The 19528-nt window shown below is 33.7% G+C and overlaps 1 long non-coding RNA gene across 1 annotated transcript; it reads left to right on the forward strand.

Annotated features, from left to right (window-relative positions):
* The first annotated feature begins 4545 nt into the window (after positions 1-4545).
* On the forward strand, positions 4546-5133 carry LOC111886672 (uncharacterized). Its single transcript, XR_002848520.2, has 2 exons — positions 4546-4860; positions 4947-5133. It is a non-coding gene; the product is annotated as an uncharacterized LOC111886672 (long non-coding RNA).
* Positions 5134-19528: the final 14395 nt, after the last annotated feature.

Below are 19528 nucleotides of genomic sequence, written 5' to 3' on the forward strand. Positions count from 1 at the left end.
TGCCTTCTAGAAGTAATTTATCTTTACATAGTAACACAAATGGCATAAACATATCTAGATTATCTAAAATTCCAAGTCACATGACAAGATAGATTATGTACACATGATTTTCATGTCTTTATTTTGAAAGAAAATGTTATGAACATAAAACACAAGGCATGCATAAACTTTTTGAACCAAAATTAAACTTGCCTTCAAAATAAGAAAAATATTTTAGGCATGCACAAAAAAGTTAATACGATTACATTGTTAAAGAACAACTATCACTCATGTAAAGCGTATTATGCATGTAACGCCCCTAAAACGTGGCATATAATACCTACAAATATATTATACAAATATCTACCTACAACGAAAGTTGTAAGTCAAATACATAAAATATTAGAACTATAACAAGCCCATGACCCATCCATGCTTTTTCTATTCCTGTAGATCCATTTATAAGGTGTTCTTTGATATTAAGAGTGTTCAAAGCCCAAGACTTAGGAAGCAAATTGTAAATCGGAAATGGTTACCAGGTTTTGTAACTAATTAATGATTAAGGTCGGAGGGTATGGTGCCACAAGAATCACATTCCCTCCTCTGACAAATAGACGCCACATAAGTATCATGTCAACTCTACCATACAAAGTGTGGTTCTTTGGTACACACTAGGTGTGGTATATTAAAGAGGGAGAAGAGAGAGAAACAACTGAATAGAGAAAAGATAGAGTAGGAGGAGTGCAACATTATTTAGGTGAAGAGAGAGAAAAAAGTATGGTTCCTACCGCAGGGTGGGGGCGTTGTTTTGGGTGATGATGTGACGAAACCGTAGGTGAAACCGCACACACTTCCTCTGGTCTAATATACCCATTCGACATATCTTAAGTATTATTATATTTTAATTCTATATTTTCTAATGGTAACATTTTTAAAAGGGTTAATGTCATAAAAATCATACAACCTCTTATGTTCGGTTCTAAATGGCACTATCTTTTTTTTTGTGCCTTTTAAGTCATTGAAGTCTAAAAGGACCTCTTAAAAAATGAATGAAACAGGTTATAAGGTAATCTTAGATGATGAGACTTAATTCTTGTCCACATGGATGTTGATATGGCCTAATTGCCTTTCATCATTCCCACCACCCAGACTTGTACCTTGTTGCATCCGTACCAAATTATCTCAATGAATTCTTGTAACAAATCCTTTCTCTCCATCTTCAATGCCCAAGCACAATATACTGGTCTTCCTTTCCTCTCTGTCTTCTTTGCTACTCATTCGCCTCCGATAAGCTCTTTGTACCCACTTTCAACCATGTCCTTCATTCAAGCTCTTAAAATGGGTAGGTTTGAATCTTAAAGATTCAAATTGTTTGTTTACATCTTAATCAAGGGTCTGAAAAAATACATCTAACCGCATCTTGGACCTCGTGAGGGGTTGCCGCCCCTTGGACCCTGCTCCCAAGGGCGCTGCCCCCGTACCCCGTCAGTTCAGGGGCTTCACCCCTAAATAGCAGTATAATTTCAACAATGACAAAATCAAACAAATGTGCACTCTGCACCATATTAATTTGTTCGATAATTGCCAAAGTGACATTGATCAACAAATTAATCCCATTATACTTAAATAACATTAGTGATATAAAATCATCAACAAGATCATGGTGCTAAATTTGTTCATCTTAGAGGGCATGAAAAAAGAAAATTTTAATGGATATATAGGATATGGGTGTGAATTGATGGTGCAAAAGAAGGAAAGATATATGTTTTGAAGACTTTGTTTAGCCATCTGATTGTTGGATGGTTTTGTTGATGTCTAATGTGTTTTGATGCATTTTATTCCTAGATTTTTTTAGATTAATTTGTTGTTTCTATGGTCCAAGTTATTTTCGAAAATAAGGTGTCTTTCCGCTCTTACAATAGAAATGTTCTGATGATTGCCAACGATGCATCAAATGGTAAGTATATTCATTTATGCTTCAGAATTCATATATCATGACATTTTAATTTTGTTCTTAATATTTTAAACTGTATCTTATTAGTATTTAAAATAAATGAATGAAATATATATATATATATATATATATATATATATATATATATATATATATATATATATATATATCAATTTATTATTAGATAATCACTTCATACAATAACGGAAAATTTGGAGAGTTTTAACATTTAAAAAATTAAATCCAATCTATAGATTAAATAAGAAAATATATCAAATTAATTACATTTTTTTTTATATTATGGTGTGTGAGAAAAGCAAATCGAAAATTTGTGTTCGATTGGAAATTAATTCATGGTTTTATGTTTTGCATAAAAAAGTTATTTAAATTTAAAATATAAAAATTTAATCAAAACTAAGAAGACAATTATATATATATATATATATATATATATATATATATATATATATATATATATATATATATATATATATATATATTATTTTCAAAAGCATAGTTTGAACAAAACAAAAGATTTGATGCATATCTATATTGGGTAGATTTGTCATACTACAATGTTATAATGAGAATAAATGAAAGTAAAACGTTATAAAAGATTTAAAATTTAATCTTTTGTTTTTATATCGATCAAACCGACAATTAAACAGGTATTATACTAGTATTAATATAAAAGGATTATTATATGTAAAAAAACAATGCTTATAGTGAATAGAATATTATTTTTGGTGTAAAATTTGTCAAATCCTATAACTTTATAACTTTATTAATCAAAATATTTTGACTATGATTAAATCAATAAATTTTTAAAAATCACCCTTAAAAATATACCATGCCAAACAAACACCTTTTGATTAAAAAAAAATTGGGCTCATAACCTTATTTTCACGAAAGGCTATAAACGATAATGGCCCAAAAAGAACGTTCCGGACACTTGGATCAAATCCTAGGGCTGGGCTCTCACATTTTCAAGCTCAATTAGATTGAAAGAGATTCTGAGAACTATTTGATAAGATCGGAGCAATCGACGATGGGAAAGATTCCGGTGAATGTAAAGGCTGTGACGTACGCCCTGTCTCCGTTCCAGCAAAAAGTGATGCCTGGTCTCTGGAAGGATTTCACTCAAAAGATTACTCACAAGGTCACCGGGAACTGGCATAGCGCTGTTCTTCTCGTCTGCCCGGCTGTCGGCGTCTACGCGTAATTCACAACCCCATTTTATATATCTAAACGATGTTAGCTATATCCAATCGGTTTTAGTTTTTATGTTTTGCAACGTTTCAATTATCTGATTATTTACAGATGACAGATCCATATCTAAGCATAGTTGTGCCCATCCGTTGCTTTATGCTCATGATTTGATCTATTGTCGTCTCTAAAATTGTATATGATTGTGATGAGTTGACTAGGTCAACATAGTTATGGATCCGTATAGTTGTAATGCTCGCTTCTTCTTTTTTTTTTTTTTTTTTCTTTTCTACTCTCTCGACTAGAAATTGATTCAAATGATGAGCATATATATGATATATCTCTGCTAAGTTTTTCTGTAAGAGAAGGAACCCGAAGGACTTGAATTTGGAAAATTGTGCATTTGTGCTTGGTTTGTTTGCCTGAGAGATCAATTTATTAACTTGTGTAATGACAAAGATAATAATGGGTTAACTGAAGAGTTCTTGCTCTTTTTGTGAAATGCCTTCATTTTTACTCTAGATTTCATTGCTGGCCACATATTGCTATTTTGGAAATTCGATTGTAAGTAGACAAATGGTTTGTTTTGGTGTTTGCTAGTTAGATTATGATGATTGAGGAATATATTGTTTGATGGATCCTGCTTATGAAATTGTCTAAGATTTTACAGTGGCAGAAAAGTTGGGTAAAGATATTTTGGGGTCATGATATAATTAAAATGGAAGGAGGAAGACAAACAGAATGATTAGAATCTAGGAATATTCCAAGTATTTGAGAGTATCTTCTTTTGGAGCCCAGTTGTTTGCCAAAGTGCATCGCTATAGAGAATTTAATGAAAATTTTCACATGCATGATGATCAAGATGATGGATAAAGACCCTAGTAAAGATGAAGGGACTATTAGGAAAAATGTGTATTATATGAGTTGTGAGAAGGATGGATGAATATCATGATAGATGATAGTGATGCTTGTGAATTTTTTTTGCAGTATTTCATTATTTGAAATATTGCCAAATCTTAAAGGTTTTTATTTCAATCCACCTCTCAATTCCCAAATCCATCAATAAAAAACATTCAACAAAACCCTCATTTAATCAAAATGCTACACATATGAGGCTTCTAGAATGTTTTCCTATATCATTTTATAAATCTTCATAGCTCTCATAACCCGACACATCTACAAGCTGTTATATAGAGTCACTATGGACTCAGGGTTGATACAGACCCGACACAGCTACAAGTTGTTATATAGAGTCACTATGGACTCGGGGTTGATATGGACCCGACACAGCCATGTGCTATTATATTTGTATATATGTTGTATGTAGTATTTTGGGGAACTCATTAAGCTTTGTGCTTACGGTTTTGTGGTTTAAACATTTTCAGGTACTTCCAGTTTTAAAAAGAAGAGTCCGACTTGATCGCACTGCATCCACTCACTGAAGATTTATTTTGCAATGACTATTTATGATTTACTCTGATGTTTTGAGAATACTTCTATTCTAATCGTCTTTTGGGATAATGTATGAATGGTTTTGACTTATTTAAAATGAAAACTTTACTCGATATTTTTGGGATGTTACAAAAATCATCTATCAATAAAATATCTAAGGATGATGTGCATAATCATGCCTTCGACTTTCCCAGATCATGTGATGTACCTGAATCCAGTCGGAAGACTATGGGCCAGGGCAATCCAGTCAGGAGACTGTGGCCCAACATGTATGTCTGTATATGTTCTGTTGTGTAGGAGTATTTTCGGAGAAAGTCATTAAGCTTTGACTTACAAGTTGATTTTATGGTTTCAGGTACATCAGATGATCGGGGGCAAGGCGAATGCGTGATTGTGCACATCATCATTAGATATTTTATTGATAGATGATTTTAGGATACTCTGATTTATGATTATGGCTTTTTGGAAACAATGTTTGTATGATTTATGGATTATCAATTGGGTTTGAAAATGAAAAATTTACTATGATTTTTGGGATGTTACATTCATTTTTGGTCAAAAAGGTAAAATGAATGTTTTATGTTTTTTGGGCAAACTTTGTGACTTCACAAATTAAGACTTGTATTAAGTCAGTGAGATATGACTTAGCAGAGTTGTAGGTTATGTTCCCCCCTTCCTGTGGATATAAAGATCATTGAAAACGGGTAAGAAATGAAGAAGTTATGTGCGTTAGAAGTTGGGACAAAAATTGTCGCAAAGCTGGAATAGAATCAACCAAGGAACTGTTGTCAAGGAGTTACCATGCTGCGGTGGATAGATCACCATGATGCGTCGAGCGATGACTAGGATCCAAACGAGACATTGTTGTAAGTAGAGGGCAATGTACTTTGTCCCCTCGGCACAGTATATGGGTGCCACGACGCGGTGGCCAAAGTAGGATGCTAGTGGAGAAAGAGCACCACGACATGGCAAGCAAGTGGATGCCATTAACCAAGGTCAACAGGACACCACAACACGGTAAATAGATGGTCGCGACATTATTATACAACAGATGTAAAGGCTGTTAAGCCTTCATTTTCGTCATAACGCACCCCCAAAACCCACCACAACCAAGCTCTGGCGATTTTGAGGTTGGAGAAGGATCAATAATCTATCAATGGTGCTTGTGGCTTGGATTGAAGGTAGAAAGCTTATGAGGTAATCATCTTCCCCATTTTTAAGCTAATTAGGGCTTAATGGTGTTTTGATGAATTGGTTATATTTCTTGGGTTGATTAGCCTATAGATCAAGTATGATGTTATCGATAGTGTCTAGAAGCTTTAATCAAGCTGAGAATGTGATTTCCATGGTGGAATCTATGTATGTGAAGTTAGGGTTTGAAACCCTAACTAATGATTATGTGAATATTGATGCATTAGAGTATATTGTAATGAATTAGGTATTATGAGGTGTTTAATTCATTGGTTGAAGTAGATTAAGATTTGGAGAATGAAAGATAGAGTTTTAATCCATTGAGTGCTTATTTTGACTTAGAGAGTCAAAAGATCTTAATAGGATAATACAAATCTTAAGATGTTTGTGTATGCATATGATTAGGCCTAAGAGCAAAGAAGATGGATCCAAAATGCGTCAACGACAGAATTGAAGAAAGTGGGGCAGTTAGTTATTACTCTCACACACCCTCTCCTTCTCTTTAAATGTTGAATCTTGGGGCACTAAGTGAATGTCTCCAAGTAATGAGATGAAGATAAATGAAGAATACACGTGTAAGAACATGTAGCTGAGCATGTACGTATATTTAGAGTATGCATGAGGTATACGTTGGAAACATGTAGCACAACATGTAAGTATACCTGAAGTATGTATGTATGAGTATATGATGGAAAAGGTATACGTGCATACCTAAAAGATTGTAGATAGAGACAGGAGATGATTATATGCAGTATAATCATAAGGTTAAGTATGTAGCTCTAGACATTATTGGTATTGTGTAGAATAACAATATGTTATTAAACATATATAGAGAATAAGTACTTAATGAGTTAAGCACTAAACGAGAAAGATTAGATAATCTCTTAATGAGATGAAGAGATAGATTGTCCATGGGACGAGTGTTATGTGATGAGTCACATAACAAAGATAGAGATGTAGAGAAAGATGGTTCCTTCGGGGACAAGAGATAAAGGTTCTTTCAGAGACAAGTGATAGAGATTCCTTCGGGAATAAAGAGTATGGTTCCTATGGGACAAGAGTATGGTTTCTACGGGAACAAGAGTATGGTTCCTTCAGGAATGAGATAATGTATTTGCGGTAAATGAGATGATGATCCCTTTGGGGATGTAGATAGATGGTTCATGTGAGAATCAGAATTGTGTATGGTTAGAGAAGAAAGAGAAAGGTTCCTTTAAAGGAACAAGATAAGATAGTTCTTTATGAGAACTCAGATTAATCCAATAGGGATTAAGTGTAAGAAATTCATAAGGCATTCAAGAGAAGAAGAAAAATTAAGGATCCACAAGGGATGTTTATAAAAAAATTAATTAAATAATAATATACCTTTAAATAAATTACACATAAAAATATTTATTCTCATTCAAAACCAAAGTTGTTAAAATTATGATCATGGTCATAGGATCGTATGATCTTACAATCTCATGTAGATAAATCGATTTTGATCCTACGTGAGACATTTTTGGGTAATTGAAAAGGAATATTATCCACAAATGCAAAAGAATATTTCAAGCCTCCTTTGTCACCTTCTATGGAAAGCATTGCACCTTAACATTCTCCCTTTCAATGCTTGAAATATATTACATGAATCTCCAAAAATGAGGTTCTAAACTCCGAACTGCCAACTAGCAAAAATGTGACATATGTGTGATATACAATAGCGAAGCCACCAAAAATCTAGCATCTCCGTAGTCTCCAAACCAGCATTTGGGATATATGACATTATAGGGATATATGACATTATAAAGCAAGCTCCAAAGGGCATAATCATCCTTGAACTCCAAAAATTAATACCAAAATAATCATATAAAATTTAAACCCACCATGAAATCACATTTCATAATCAAACTTATGAATCACTTCTTAACAATGAATAACTCTCTCTCAATGTCACACCAATCTACAAATAATATATGAATAACATTTGTTAATGGCGTGATCACCCAAAAACGCCATATAACAAATCAAAATCTCGATAATCCTTTCCCGATAAAACAAATCAAGTCATCAAAGCGTCATGGTCATTAGAGCAGCTAAGCTTCAATGAGACCCGAAGTTATACTCAACTCCAATAATCCTTTCCCCAAGTTTAATACAAAAAACCTTGACTTTGAAAAATTACAGTCTTTTTTCAAATAACCAATACACATTCTCTCCAGTTTTATGATCGAAATAATATAAGATCATAAAACATGTAGTTGTCATGACAACGTGTTGGATTAGATAAACACTATCAAACTCACCATTGACATGTGAAATATATAAATAAGCTCAAATTAAAAAAGTCAGAAAATTTTGAAATTTTATTGAACTTTGAACTATTTAGCCTTTGAATTTGACTTTAAAATCGGAATTATATGTGTACTATTCATCTCCTGCACGAGCTAAATTCTTTTGTTCACATTCATACAATAATCAATTAAAATTAATTTGAAATTGACATTGAATCTCTAATCCTTAATCAAGATTATATTTAGAAGACTATATATAAAGGAGTCAAAGAATTCTCCACAAGCAGAATATTCCAAACCTTCCGCCCCAACATAACCAAACATTATTTTTTGATTTCATCTTAATGCAGGATTCCAAATCTCCTACAAGTATAATCGAAATATTATGAAGCCAACAAATAAGTCAAATGATTGGGTGTAGTAACATGATGAAAAACATGCATATTATATCGGTTAAAATTTATTTTGTAAATAATCTATTTATATATTCTTCTAAATTCTATCTTTAAAAAAAATATTATATAACTGTTGAACAATCAACGTTACATGAAAATGTTTTTTTACTTCAAAATTATTATTATTATTATTATTATTATTATTATTATTATTATTATTATTATTATTATTAGATATATTACATAAATAGTTCATGTTATTTACAAAAAGTTACAAGTTCAATCCTTAATTTCTTTTCAACGCACATATGGACCCTATGATTTTAATTTCTTGCCTAGTTAGTTAGTTACCCATGTAAAATAACTTATTTACCATTTTTACTATTTTTTTTAATCTTTTCTATTTATTTAAAATTTGAAATATTAAATTATACGGTCCCAACATACCCATCCCACCCTTTCTTCCTCCAAATCACACGTATGACAACAACCTTGTTGCCCTCAAAGAACTCCGGGTCTTGATTAATCTTTTTTTCCTCCTCATCAGGTAGTATCATTCACCTTGTATTTATATGGATGATGGTGGATTTGATGAATCTGTAAAAATTCATGTAAATGCATCAAAACCAGGTTCATTTGTTAGATTGTATAAAAATACAAATATACCCATTTGGTTGAATAGCAATATCTATTCAATATCGATAGTGGTAATGGACTTGTAAAAATTCCAGTAAAAACAAGCTTTAGTTTTCGATTCTATAAAAACACAAATATAAACATTTAGTTGAATAGCAATAGTAATATTGTTATCCATGGTCATGGTGGTGGATTTGATAAATCTGTTAAAATTCATGTATTGGAGGCATTGTCTACATGCATAAAAAACCAAGTTCAGTCATTACATTGGGTAAACGTCTTAGGGTGGATGACTTTCATGTACAGTATCATAACAAATGAATAGTAGTGGTCAAAGCATTACAACCATCATATTGATAAATAGTAAGTTTACATTGTATCCAAAAAATTGTTTACTTGACAACATATACATATGACTATAAATAAATGACGTAACGTTGCGACGTCCTGTCCTCAAAACCGTTTCGGTTACCTGTCTACTGATGTCCTGAGAATACAAGTGGTTTTGAAAAGTGTCAACAATTAAGTTGGTGAGTTCATAAGCATTTTATATGAGAGAAATCAGTAGCTTTTCCTTGTAAAAATGATAGAGTGTGCTTTCAGAAAATCCAATATTTTCTTTAAAAGTGGACTGGAAGTCTTAAACTCAAAACTAAAAATGTAAGTAATGTTGTACTGGAAAATATTGTTATGAAGTTTTATCTTTATATAAAACTACTTGAATGTATGTTAACCCCGTAAACCAAATGTTTTGTTAATACCCCATGTGAGTTATCATAACCATGTTAATGACTAGTTGGCCTGCTACAACGCTCTTCAGGCGTCAGAATGTTATGTTATTTGTCACCCTAGACTGGTCGGTCTAACTGTAGCTAACAACTTAGGTGCGGGGTTGTCAATCTTGTATAGATCTATACACAAGTGTCATGCTCTCCATACAAGAGACTCTGGTTATAATTCAAGACTTAGTGTGTACTTTAGTAGGTAAGGTGAAGCCAAATGCCTCACAAAATTGTATCAATTGGTTTACGTGTACTGAAAATCCCTTTTTCTTGTAAATGAATGCATTACTCTTCCATAGTGGTTGCATAGTATAAAAATAATTATATGTTTCTTCTGTAATGATAGTGTAGTGTTTGTGACTCTCAAACTATACCAATTATAGTTTATTATGTTTGTTTGTTAAGACTATTTATATAATCATTTATATAAATATATAGTAGTTATCTTGGCTAGATATCTATAAAAGATTATGTCATGAAAACTTACATCCAATACAAGTATGAGAAATTTATATGAAAAAGTCCATTTAGAGCTTTTGCCCCATTTTTAACGGTGTTTTTGTCTAGTTCCAAAATAGATGGTCAAAGCATCATATTTAGGGTGTATCCCACAAAATGGTGAAATGACTAGAATGTAACCCTTTTTGTTAGAAAAACTATATTTTGGTAAAAAGTCTCAAAATTCTTGTAGCTTTGTAATCATAACTTTTCTTATGATTATATAACATTGGTTATGTTTTGTTTTTGTTAGATTTGCATCTCAAAACTAATATATCATAAATAATTGTCTAAAAACTAGTGATAACCATATTTCATGCAAATAATGTTTTATATTTAACATAGAGATGAAACATGCAGGTATTTGTGTGATAAACCAAATTTTACTTGTATTCCCCCTCCCCCCCCCCCCCCCCTAAAACATGAAAAACTCAAAAATATGGGGGGTATGAACTCACCTTGCGTGTGGTTGTGGTTGGATAAAGAGATGATTATGAAGATCTCCAAGCCTAAAACACTTGAATGTGGTTGATGAACTCTTTGAAGATGACATTATCCTAAGAGTTTTAACACATGATAATGTGTGTAAATAAGATGAAACTAACATGAAAGTGTGTAAAAACACTAGATAATCAAGAACTACTTACCAAAATTCTAGGAATCAACTTGGAGAATTTTCCCTTGGAAGTTTTGGAATTGATTCTTGAGAGAGTATGGAGTAAACAGAAGGAGAAATGGAGATGGTTGGGGTTTGTGGGTGTTCTCGGCCAAGATAAGGAGGGAAGAATGAGGTGATGTTTGCTTTGATATTTTTTGGACAATTGCATTTGTGACAACCCGAAATTTATTCCGTTGCTGTAACCCATTTCCGTTAATAGAATATTTTTATTTTTATTATTGTTATTAAAATTTCCGTTAACATTTGGGTCAGACAAATCAATTAATGTTTTATTTTATTTTATTTTTAGTGTAAAAATGAAATAAATAAAAATACGTGTAATAACCCCAGAATTATTTGGGAAAAATTTTAGTTATGACTAAGCCGGGTTACGACCATTTAATCGGGTAAAATTTTAAATTCCGTTTAACGTCGGTATGGGGTGGATCCCCACCTGGCCGCCAACTCAAGCCCTATATAAGGGATGAATGGCTTTCCCATGAACCTTTATCTCACTCCTATAAGCTTTCTCTCTCTACTTTTCTCTCTACAAGTGGGTTTAGCCAAGAAACACCTCATTCAAGCTCCAAATTCGTAAGTAATCATTCATAGCTTGTTGTTTTGCTTTGTGTTCATGCAAATTCGGGATTTAACCACCCAAAATATCTTAAAAACTAGAGTTTACGGTTTGGGAACACCTCCCAAAACCGTGAACTCCTTTAAGGGGGTTTTGAAGCCCCAAAATCCCTCCAAAACCTTTCTAATGCTTATCTATGACTTAGAAACTTGCATGCATGAAGTTAGAAACCCAAAATCGTGCCTTTAAGGGAGTAAACATGAGTTTACGGTCCATGAATATTCATGAACCGTAAACACCATAAAAGGTGTTTTGGTGTCCCTAACTCCTTCCTTAGCACGTTTAATGGACTAGAAACTTGTATGATTGAGCTTAGGACCACAAAAACGAAGGATAATGGGGTGTCCAAGGGTTTACGGCCATAAACCATAGGGTTCACGACCGTAAACTCCCAAGGAGTGGTCCAAGGACCGCAAACTCCAAGGGAGTGCCCCTTTTGAACCCTAATCACTTCTCAAGCCATGGATTTGATCTTAGAACCCTTTCTAATAATACAAGAGACCTTAAAGCACTCAAATACACTCCTCCCATGAGTTTACGGCCGTAAACTCATGGGGGAATTGGTCCCTCAACCGTAAACTCACCTAGGGTGGGTATTTGAGGAGTAAACTCCACAGTGAGGCCTTACACTCCTTCCTTACAACCCAATAGCCTCCTAGCACTTGACCAAAGCGTTTTTCTTTGCATTAGGGTGTCTATGCGTGTTTAATTAGTGTTTAATCACTAATAATATGTAAACATATGTCTTCATATGTTTCTAGGATCATAGAGTGTGTTCAAGTCTTCACTTGACACCTAGCATCCTACCCGACATTCCATCCACTTCACTCGCTGCAGGTGAGTTCATACCCCTTAATTAACCTTCCAAATGCTTTTAAATGCTTTTATGGGGGGGGGGGGGTGGGTGGAATAAAATTTGAATCCAACAATTTATAGTATCAATCACATGTGATTTGTAGCTTACAATCATAAAGGATTTTGTATACTTTTAACCGGTTTGCCATTTAAACTAAAATCAATGTTTTCAAACTCATTTTCATATTAAATTGTTATAAAAACTATTTTCAAACTCTTTTTTTTTTTAAACTTCTTATGTTTCTAAAATATATCCACACCAATATGTTTATATAAGTAAGACTTGAAGGACTTAGGACTGATAGCTCGCCTTATTACCTGTTCTTGTTTGATTGGGGTCTTAGGGTATATTGTTATCTATCCGACTATCGTTGAATTCTTAGTTATATATTGTATCTATTCGTGTTGGATATGAATACCTTCACTCAGTTTAATACTTTTGAGTATCCAAGAATGACTGCAACATGCAAGTTAACTATAATAGGTATAGTTAAGGTTTACCACTCCCCACTACCATTACTATGATATTTACCACAGTTAGTACTATTATGAGTCTCTACATGTTAAGTAATACACAAGAAGAATACTATAAAATATACAAAAGAACATTAAATACATTGTACCTAGAAGCACACTATACACTAATACCAGAAAACATACTAACATAGAATGTGATACACTATTTCTCCATACGGCACGTTACTGCGCCTTCACCGGGTAACCTTAGTCTCCTGGAGGGAGAGCGGGCTCTACGTGTATAGATCTATACCGGGCGGATACTCATACATCCCGACTGCTAGCTAGAGTCTGAGCCGACTAGGCCCAGGGATGATAACATGCTACTACAATACATATGACCTGGAGGGTCATGATATATTCAATCGCCTATCCACATGGTTACATACATATTCACATTCGGAACCCTAATTTTACAAATCACGAGTTAAAGGTAAAGTAGACTCCCCGAGGTGTATTAAATACATATCGTTATCTAGAGTCTACGGTTAACTACCATCCAGTCGGCAGTAACACTACTAGAATAACACATTATTTTCCCATTTACATTGTTCGAATGAAGTTCTAATTATATGTTTATAATTACGGGCCTAATTGGGAAAACTTATACACACTCAGAGGATCAAACTTACAAGTAACCAAGTCTTGGCAGAAGACTACTTTTATTAGAAAATATAGGATTTTCTAGAGATTCACACTATTTTCAAACTTGATAACAACTTTCATGCCACACAATTGTAAACATTTTTATACAAGCAATGACACTAAATTCTTATGAACTCACCAGCTTTATGTTGATACTCGTTTTCAAAATAACTTGTATTCTCAGGTCGGCAATAGATAGGTACAGAAGTAGTTTTTGAGAAGACGGAGCGCATACAAGACTCCTCTTTACTTTTGATTATACTTTTTGGTGTCTATAAACTGTATAGAACACGCATGTATTACAATTACTATATTAATGAACTGGATATGGTTGTTTTTTTTTTACTATTATGCATTGTTATGATACTGTACATGACGTCCTCCACCCTAGAACGTATTCCGCCGTTCTAGGTTTTGGGGTGTGACAACATTGATACACGTTGAATAAAATTTTGTGTTGGAAAGGATGAAACATCAAGTCACGAATTCAACCCTCTTTTCTCTTCTTTCCTACCGAAATCACATGTGATTTCGGCCTAGCACCATCGAGATCACCTAGTGATTTCGGTCCAGGCACAAACCGAGATCAACTAGTGATTTCGGTCCATGTAACAACCAAGATCACATGGTGATTTTCGGTCTAGGCACCAACCAAAATCACAAGGGTTTGGGTCCTAGCTATTGACTTGTTGACTTTATTTGATTTTTGTTGGCTCGTTTAACTTCTGGTTGATCCAAAATTGGCAGTTGTCACAAGTAACAACCTTTATCTCAAACAATCTTATTTCTAACTTCTTTTAGTTTCTTCAAAAATGAGTCCTATCCAATCCATCCATAATTTTCCTTTGTATATCCGAGGGCAATGTCGAAAATTGTTCACACGGGTCTCCATCAATCACAACCTGCACATAAATGAATGAAATATATTTCTTCTTATTTTTGCATCAGTTTATTATTAGATAACCACTTCATACAATGACGGATAACTTGGAGAGTTTTAACAATTAAAAAATTAAATCCAATCTTTAGTTTAAATAAGAAAATAAATCAAATTAATTATATTTTTTAATATTATGGTGTGTGAGTAAAGCAAATTGAAAATGTGTGTTCGACTGTAAAGTAATTCATGGTTTTATGTTTTGCGTAAATAAGTTATTTAAATTTACAATATAAAAATTTAATCAAAACTAAGAAGACAATTATTTTTAATATATATATATATATATATATATATATATATATATATATATATATATATATATATATATATATATATATATATATATATATATATTCAAAAACATAGTTCGAACAAAACAAAAGATTTGACGTATATCTATAATTGGATAGATTTGTCATACTACAATGTTGTTATAACGGGAATAAATGAAAGTAAGACGCTATAAAAGAATTAAAATGTAATCTATTGTTTTTATATCGGTCAAACCGGCCACCGAACGATTATTATACTAGTATTAATATAAAAGGATTATTATACGTAAAAGAACAAATGTTTTATTTTTGGTGTAAAATTTATCAAATACTATAACTTATTAACGTTTTTAATCAAAGTATTTGACTATGATAAATCAATAAAATTATAAATAAATCATTCCAAGCACCTTTAAAAATAAGGTTGTAAACAAACTGAACGAACATGAACGAGGGTTTGTTCATGTTCGTTCGTTTAAATTAGTTGAACAAATAAACGAACATGAGCGGATAAACGAACGAGTTTCTTGTTCATGTTCGTTCGTTTAACAAATTACATTGTTCATGTTCGTGAACATGCTAAACGGACATAAACAAACAAAGATAAACAAACATAATTAAATCTATATGAACATATAATATAGACTATATAGTAATGCAATCAAACACAATTAAACATATATAAGCATAAAAGGAACTTATATAAACGAACATACACAAACGACATAAACAAACGTTCACGGATACATTTGAACGCACAAGACCATTGTTCATGTTCGTTTAATTAAACGAATAAAAATTTGTGTTCATGTTCGTTCACTTATTAAATAAACGAACATAAACGACTTTTCCGTCGAACAATTCATGAACAATTGGATGAACTTTCGGTTCGTTTACGACCCTGCTTAAAAATATAACTTGCCAAACAAAATCCTTTAGACCGCTAGGAGTGGGTAACGAGAGTTGTTGTTATTCCGACATGGACACGCAAAAACGGCGTTATAACGCCCGAAACACCGCGCCCCACATGCGTTATTAGGCGTTATGGTATAACGCGTTACTGTGGTAACACATGAAAATAACATTTTTTTCGATCCAAATATAATTCCAACGTATACATTTCGATTTTGAACCGTTGTAAAACGGTCAAAAACGTAAAAAAAAAATTATTTTTTTCAATCTTTTTACCTCATTTACACCTATATATATACATATACATCTACCTTATTTTTTATCTCATATCAAACCTTATTTCAAATCTTCAAAAAGTTCATCTTTTCAATATTATGGATCAAAACCCCAACACTCCTCCTCCAAACCCAAATACACCTCCGTCTGTCGGTTTTGCACAATACGAAATGTACACGAACATCCTCAACACTCAAGACAACTGTTTCAATCCCGCCTCACCCCCACCACAATTCCCTACAACCATTCCACAAAACATTTTCAATCCATTTGCTACAATGCAACAAAATACCATACAACCACCGACCACCCAATAAACGGTACCCGAGAGGCAAGCAGGGGGACCAAAAAAAATAGCCCAAAAAGGGAGAACACGAAGGAAAGGGAAAGCGGTTGTGGTCGAGTAATCGGAAGACGAACCTCCAACATGGTGGACCGTGGAGGAGGAATACGTGCTGGCGGCGGCTTGGTGTGGGACATCAAAAATCCAATGCAAGAAAACGATATGAGAAAAGTTGTTTTTTGGGAAGTCGTGATCGGGAAATTTCATACCATTTTGAAGAATGATGAAAAGTACCGCAATCACGACATGTTGAGTAGCAAATGGACTCAAATAAGCAAGAAGTGCACGAAGTTCAATTCCGTCTACAACAAACTTTTCTCGCACAAACAAAGTGGTGCGGCCAATTTTGACGTTTATAGAGCGGCGATGGACCAATATCATGTCGAGACCGGTCACGTTTTTTAGCACGAAAAAATTTGAGAGATTTTCAAGGAAGACCCAAAGTGGAATAAAACGAACATATTTACGGAACAATAATTGAAGAGGTCGAGCGGCTCGGGTTCGGTCAATGTTTCGGACGCGCGCACGAACATCGACCTCAATGCGGACACGAATGAGATACCGGATGATTTGAACGACCTAGAAGAGATCTCCCAGCCTCGATGACCGATAGGCCGCGACAAAGCGAGGCGTGCTCAACGACATGTGGAGGAAGATGAAAGTAGACGTCGAGAGCAAGCCGAAATGAAACAAAAATTTAACGATCCCAATGAAATCACGGTAAAAGATATGAGTTGTAATGGGATCATTTGGAGTTCCTTCGTCGTGAAGTCGAGGAAGATCACATTGCGAAAGATTTGACAATTTTTCAAACTAGCGAGGAGAATTTGCCATCGAGATGGTTAGAGGTGCTCCGAAAAATGAAGGCGAAGATCGAGCAGAAATATTTAGAAGAACATTAGTGTTTTTTTTCGTTGTAATGTTTTTTTTGGTCATTTTTTTTTCGGCCAATGTTTTTTTTGTTGTAATGTCGTTTTTATTTTTTTCGTTGTAATGTAGATTTTAATTAGTAATTATTTTAATTATGTGTTATTTAATTTATATGTTTTTTAAAAATTATTATGACATAAATAAAAAAATAAAACAAAATAGAAAAATGGAAATTAAAAACATCAAAAAATAAATAAAAATTAAATAGAAAATGATAGGTGTTATTACATGTTATTTGATGATGCTTATTTTTCACATTGAGTGTTATAAGGCTAAGGGGTATGGTCATATTCAACCTACTCAAAAAGTGACGTCACATCATCGCCACATCACCTCCACTACAAACCCACTATCAACCCACTAACGATTGGAAATTGTTACCACTCCACATCATTTTTTTTATTTTTTATTTTTTTTGACAATATTAGATTAAATTAAAAAAAAGTAATTCAAATAAAACACACATTAAAAACACTAAATTAAAACACATTGCATTAATTTTAAAACACACAAAATCAAATCCTAAAATATTTAAAAAACAACAAAAAAAATCCTAAATTACTTATTTATCCTAAAATACTTAAAAAAAATACTAAATTACTTATTTATCCTAAATTACTTAAAAAAACACACAGCATAACAACAAAAATATAAATATTAGAATCTAATCCTCATATTTAGCACGAACACGTTGTTGGATTTTGAGAAATGTCGTGAGATTTTCGGGTTCAAGATCTGGTAAGGGCTTCGAGTTTATGATTTGAAGATTGGTAAGAGCGATTTTTTGGCGACGAGATTCCTCCGTGGATTCGTATTTTCTTTCTAGAAAACTTAAAGTTTTATCTATGGATTCCACAAGCCTGTCGCCGCTAGTTGCGGTTGCTTTCCCGCTTGAAGACGCCGCTCGTTTTGCTTTGTCCCTTCCTGGTGGTCGACGAAGTTGGACTTCAGGTGGACCCTCTCCCTTGGCAACATCGACGTCATCATTGAGGTCTAGCCCCAAAACCCGCGTCCGAATCATAAGTTCTTGGTCTTTTGTTGGAGCCGGTGGTCGAGTCCGAATGCGATGTCTCTGGATTAAGGACCCATTTTGGACCTTGACGGCACACTTCCCACACTTTTTGGTGACCAAATGGTTTATCGTTGTTGGTCACTTTGAATTGGTAGCACGCGGTTAATAAAATGTTGAAATCGTTGGAACCGCTTTTATGCATATTTTTTAGATTTTCAAATATGCCATTAAACTTTGTGCAAATCGCGCGAAGATCCTGTCATTTTCCGTTGACCGTCTCGTACGACCGATACGTTATCCTTCCAAGTAGTGCGTGAAAGTGATCCAAAACACGATTCCAAAAACTTTCTCCAGATTGCACGTTGCCTCTCCTCGAGTCACAGGATATGAAAATCCAAGCTTTTACTAAAGTTTCTTCTTCTTCTTCGTTCCAAGCCGTTGCTTTCTTTTTCCCTTTTCCTTTTGATTGCCTTCTTCGAGATGGTTGTGGTGTTTCTTGGACCATTTCATCGTCGTTGTCGAGATTCACGGATTAGGATTGAGTTAACGGGACTTGAGATGATTGAGTTTGGAGTTGTGGAGAAACTTGTTGTTGAAAACCTTGGAATTGGGGAATGAATTGAGGTTGAGTGAATTGTTGTTGTGGTCGTTGTTGTTGGAAGAATTGTGGCTTGTATGGAAGGTTAGTGAATAAATGTTGTTATTGGATTGGAGAATTCAACAATTGCATATATATGCTTGATAATCACTTGGAGTGTTTGGGGTGTTTGGAGTGGGTGAAGTATTTTGGTTGAGTATTTTTTTTTTTTTTTGATTTAGAAGTGTAAAATGAAGAGTAAAAATGTAGTATATATAGATAAAAGATGTTATTTAAATATAATTTTTTTTTTGTAAACTCCAAACGGTCAAAAAAGAACCACTTACACACACATTCTCTTTCATTCGTCGTCTTCGTCCGTGGTACACACTACACCACAAGGCACCTATGCGCATCTGGGACGGTGTTCACAAACTTGCCACGTAGACCCCACACGTAGCCACCAAAATTCCATACCGCAAAGCCTAACACCAAAGGTATGGTATGAATGGACACCCAAAATTGGGTGTGACATCAGCCTTAATGATTCATGAATACACAACTATTCGACGCAAACTGAAATTTGGGCTAA

Source organism: Lactuca sativa, chromosome 8 (genome assembly GCF_002870075.4).
Source record: "Lactuca sativa cultivar Salinas chromosome 8, Lsat_Salinas_v11, whole genome shotgun sequence".
NCBI lineage: Eukaryota > Viridiplantae > Streptophyta > Magnoliopsida > Asterales > Asteraceae > Lactuca > Lactuca sativa.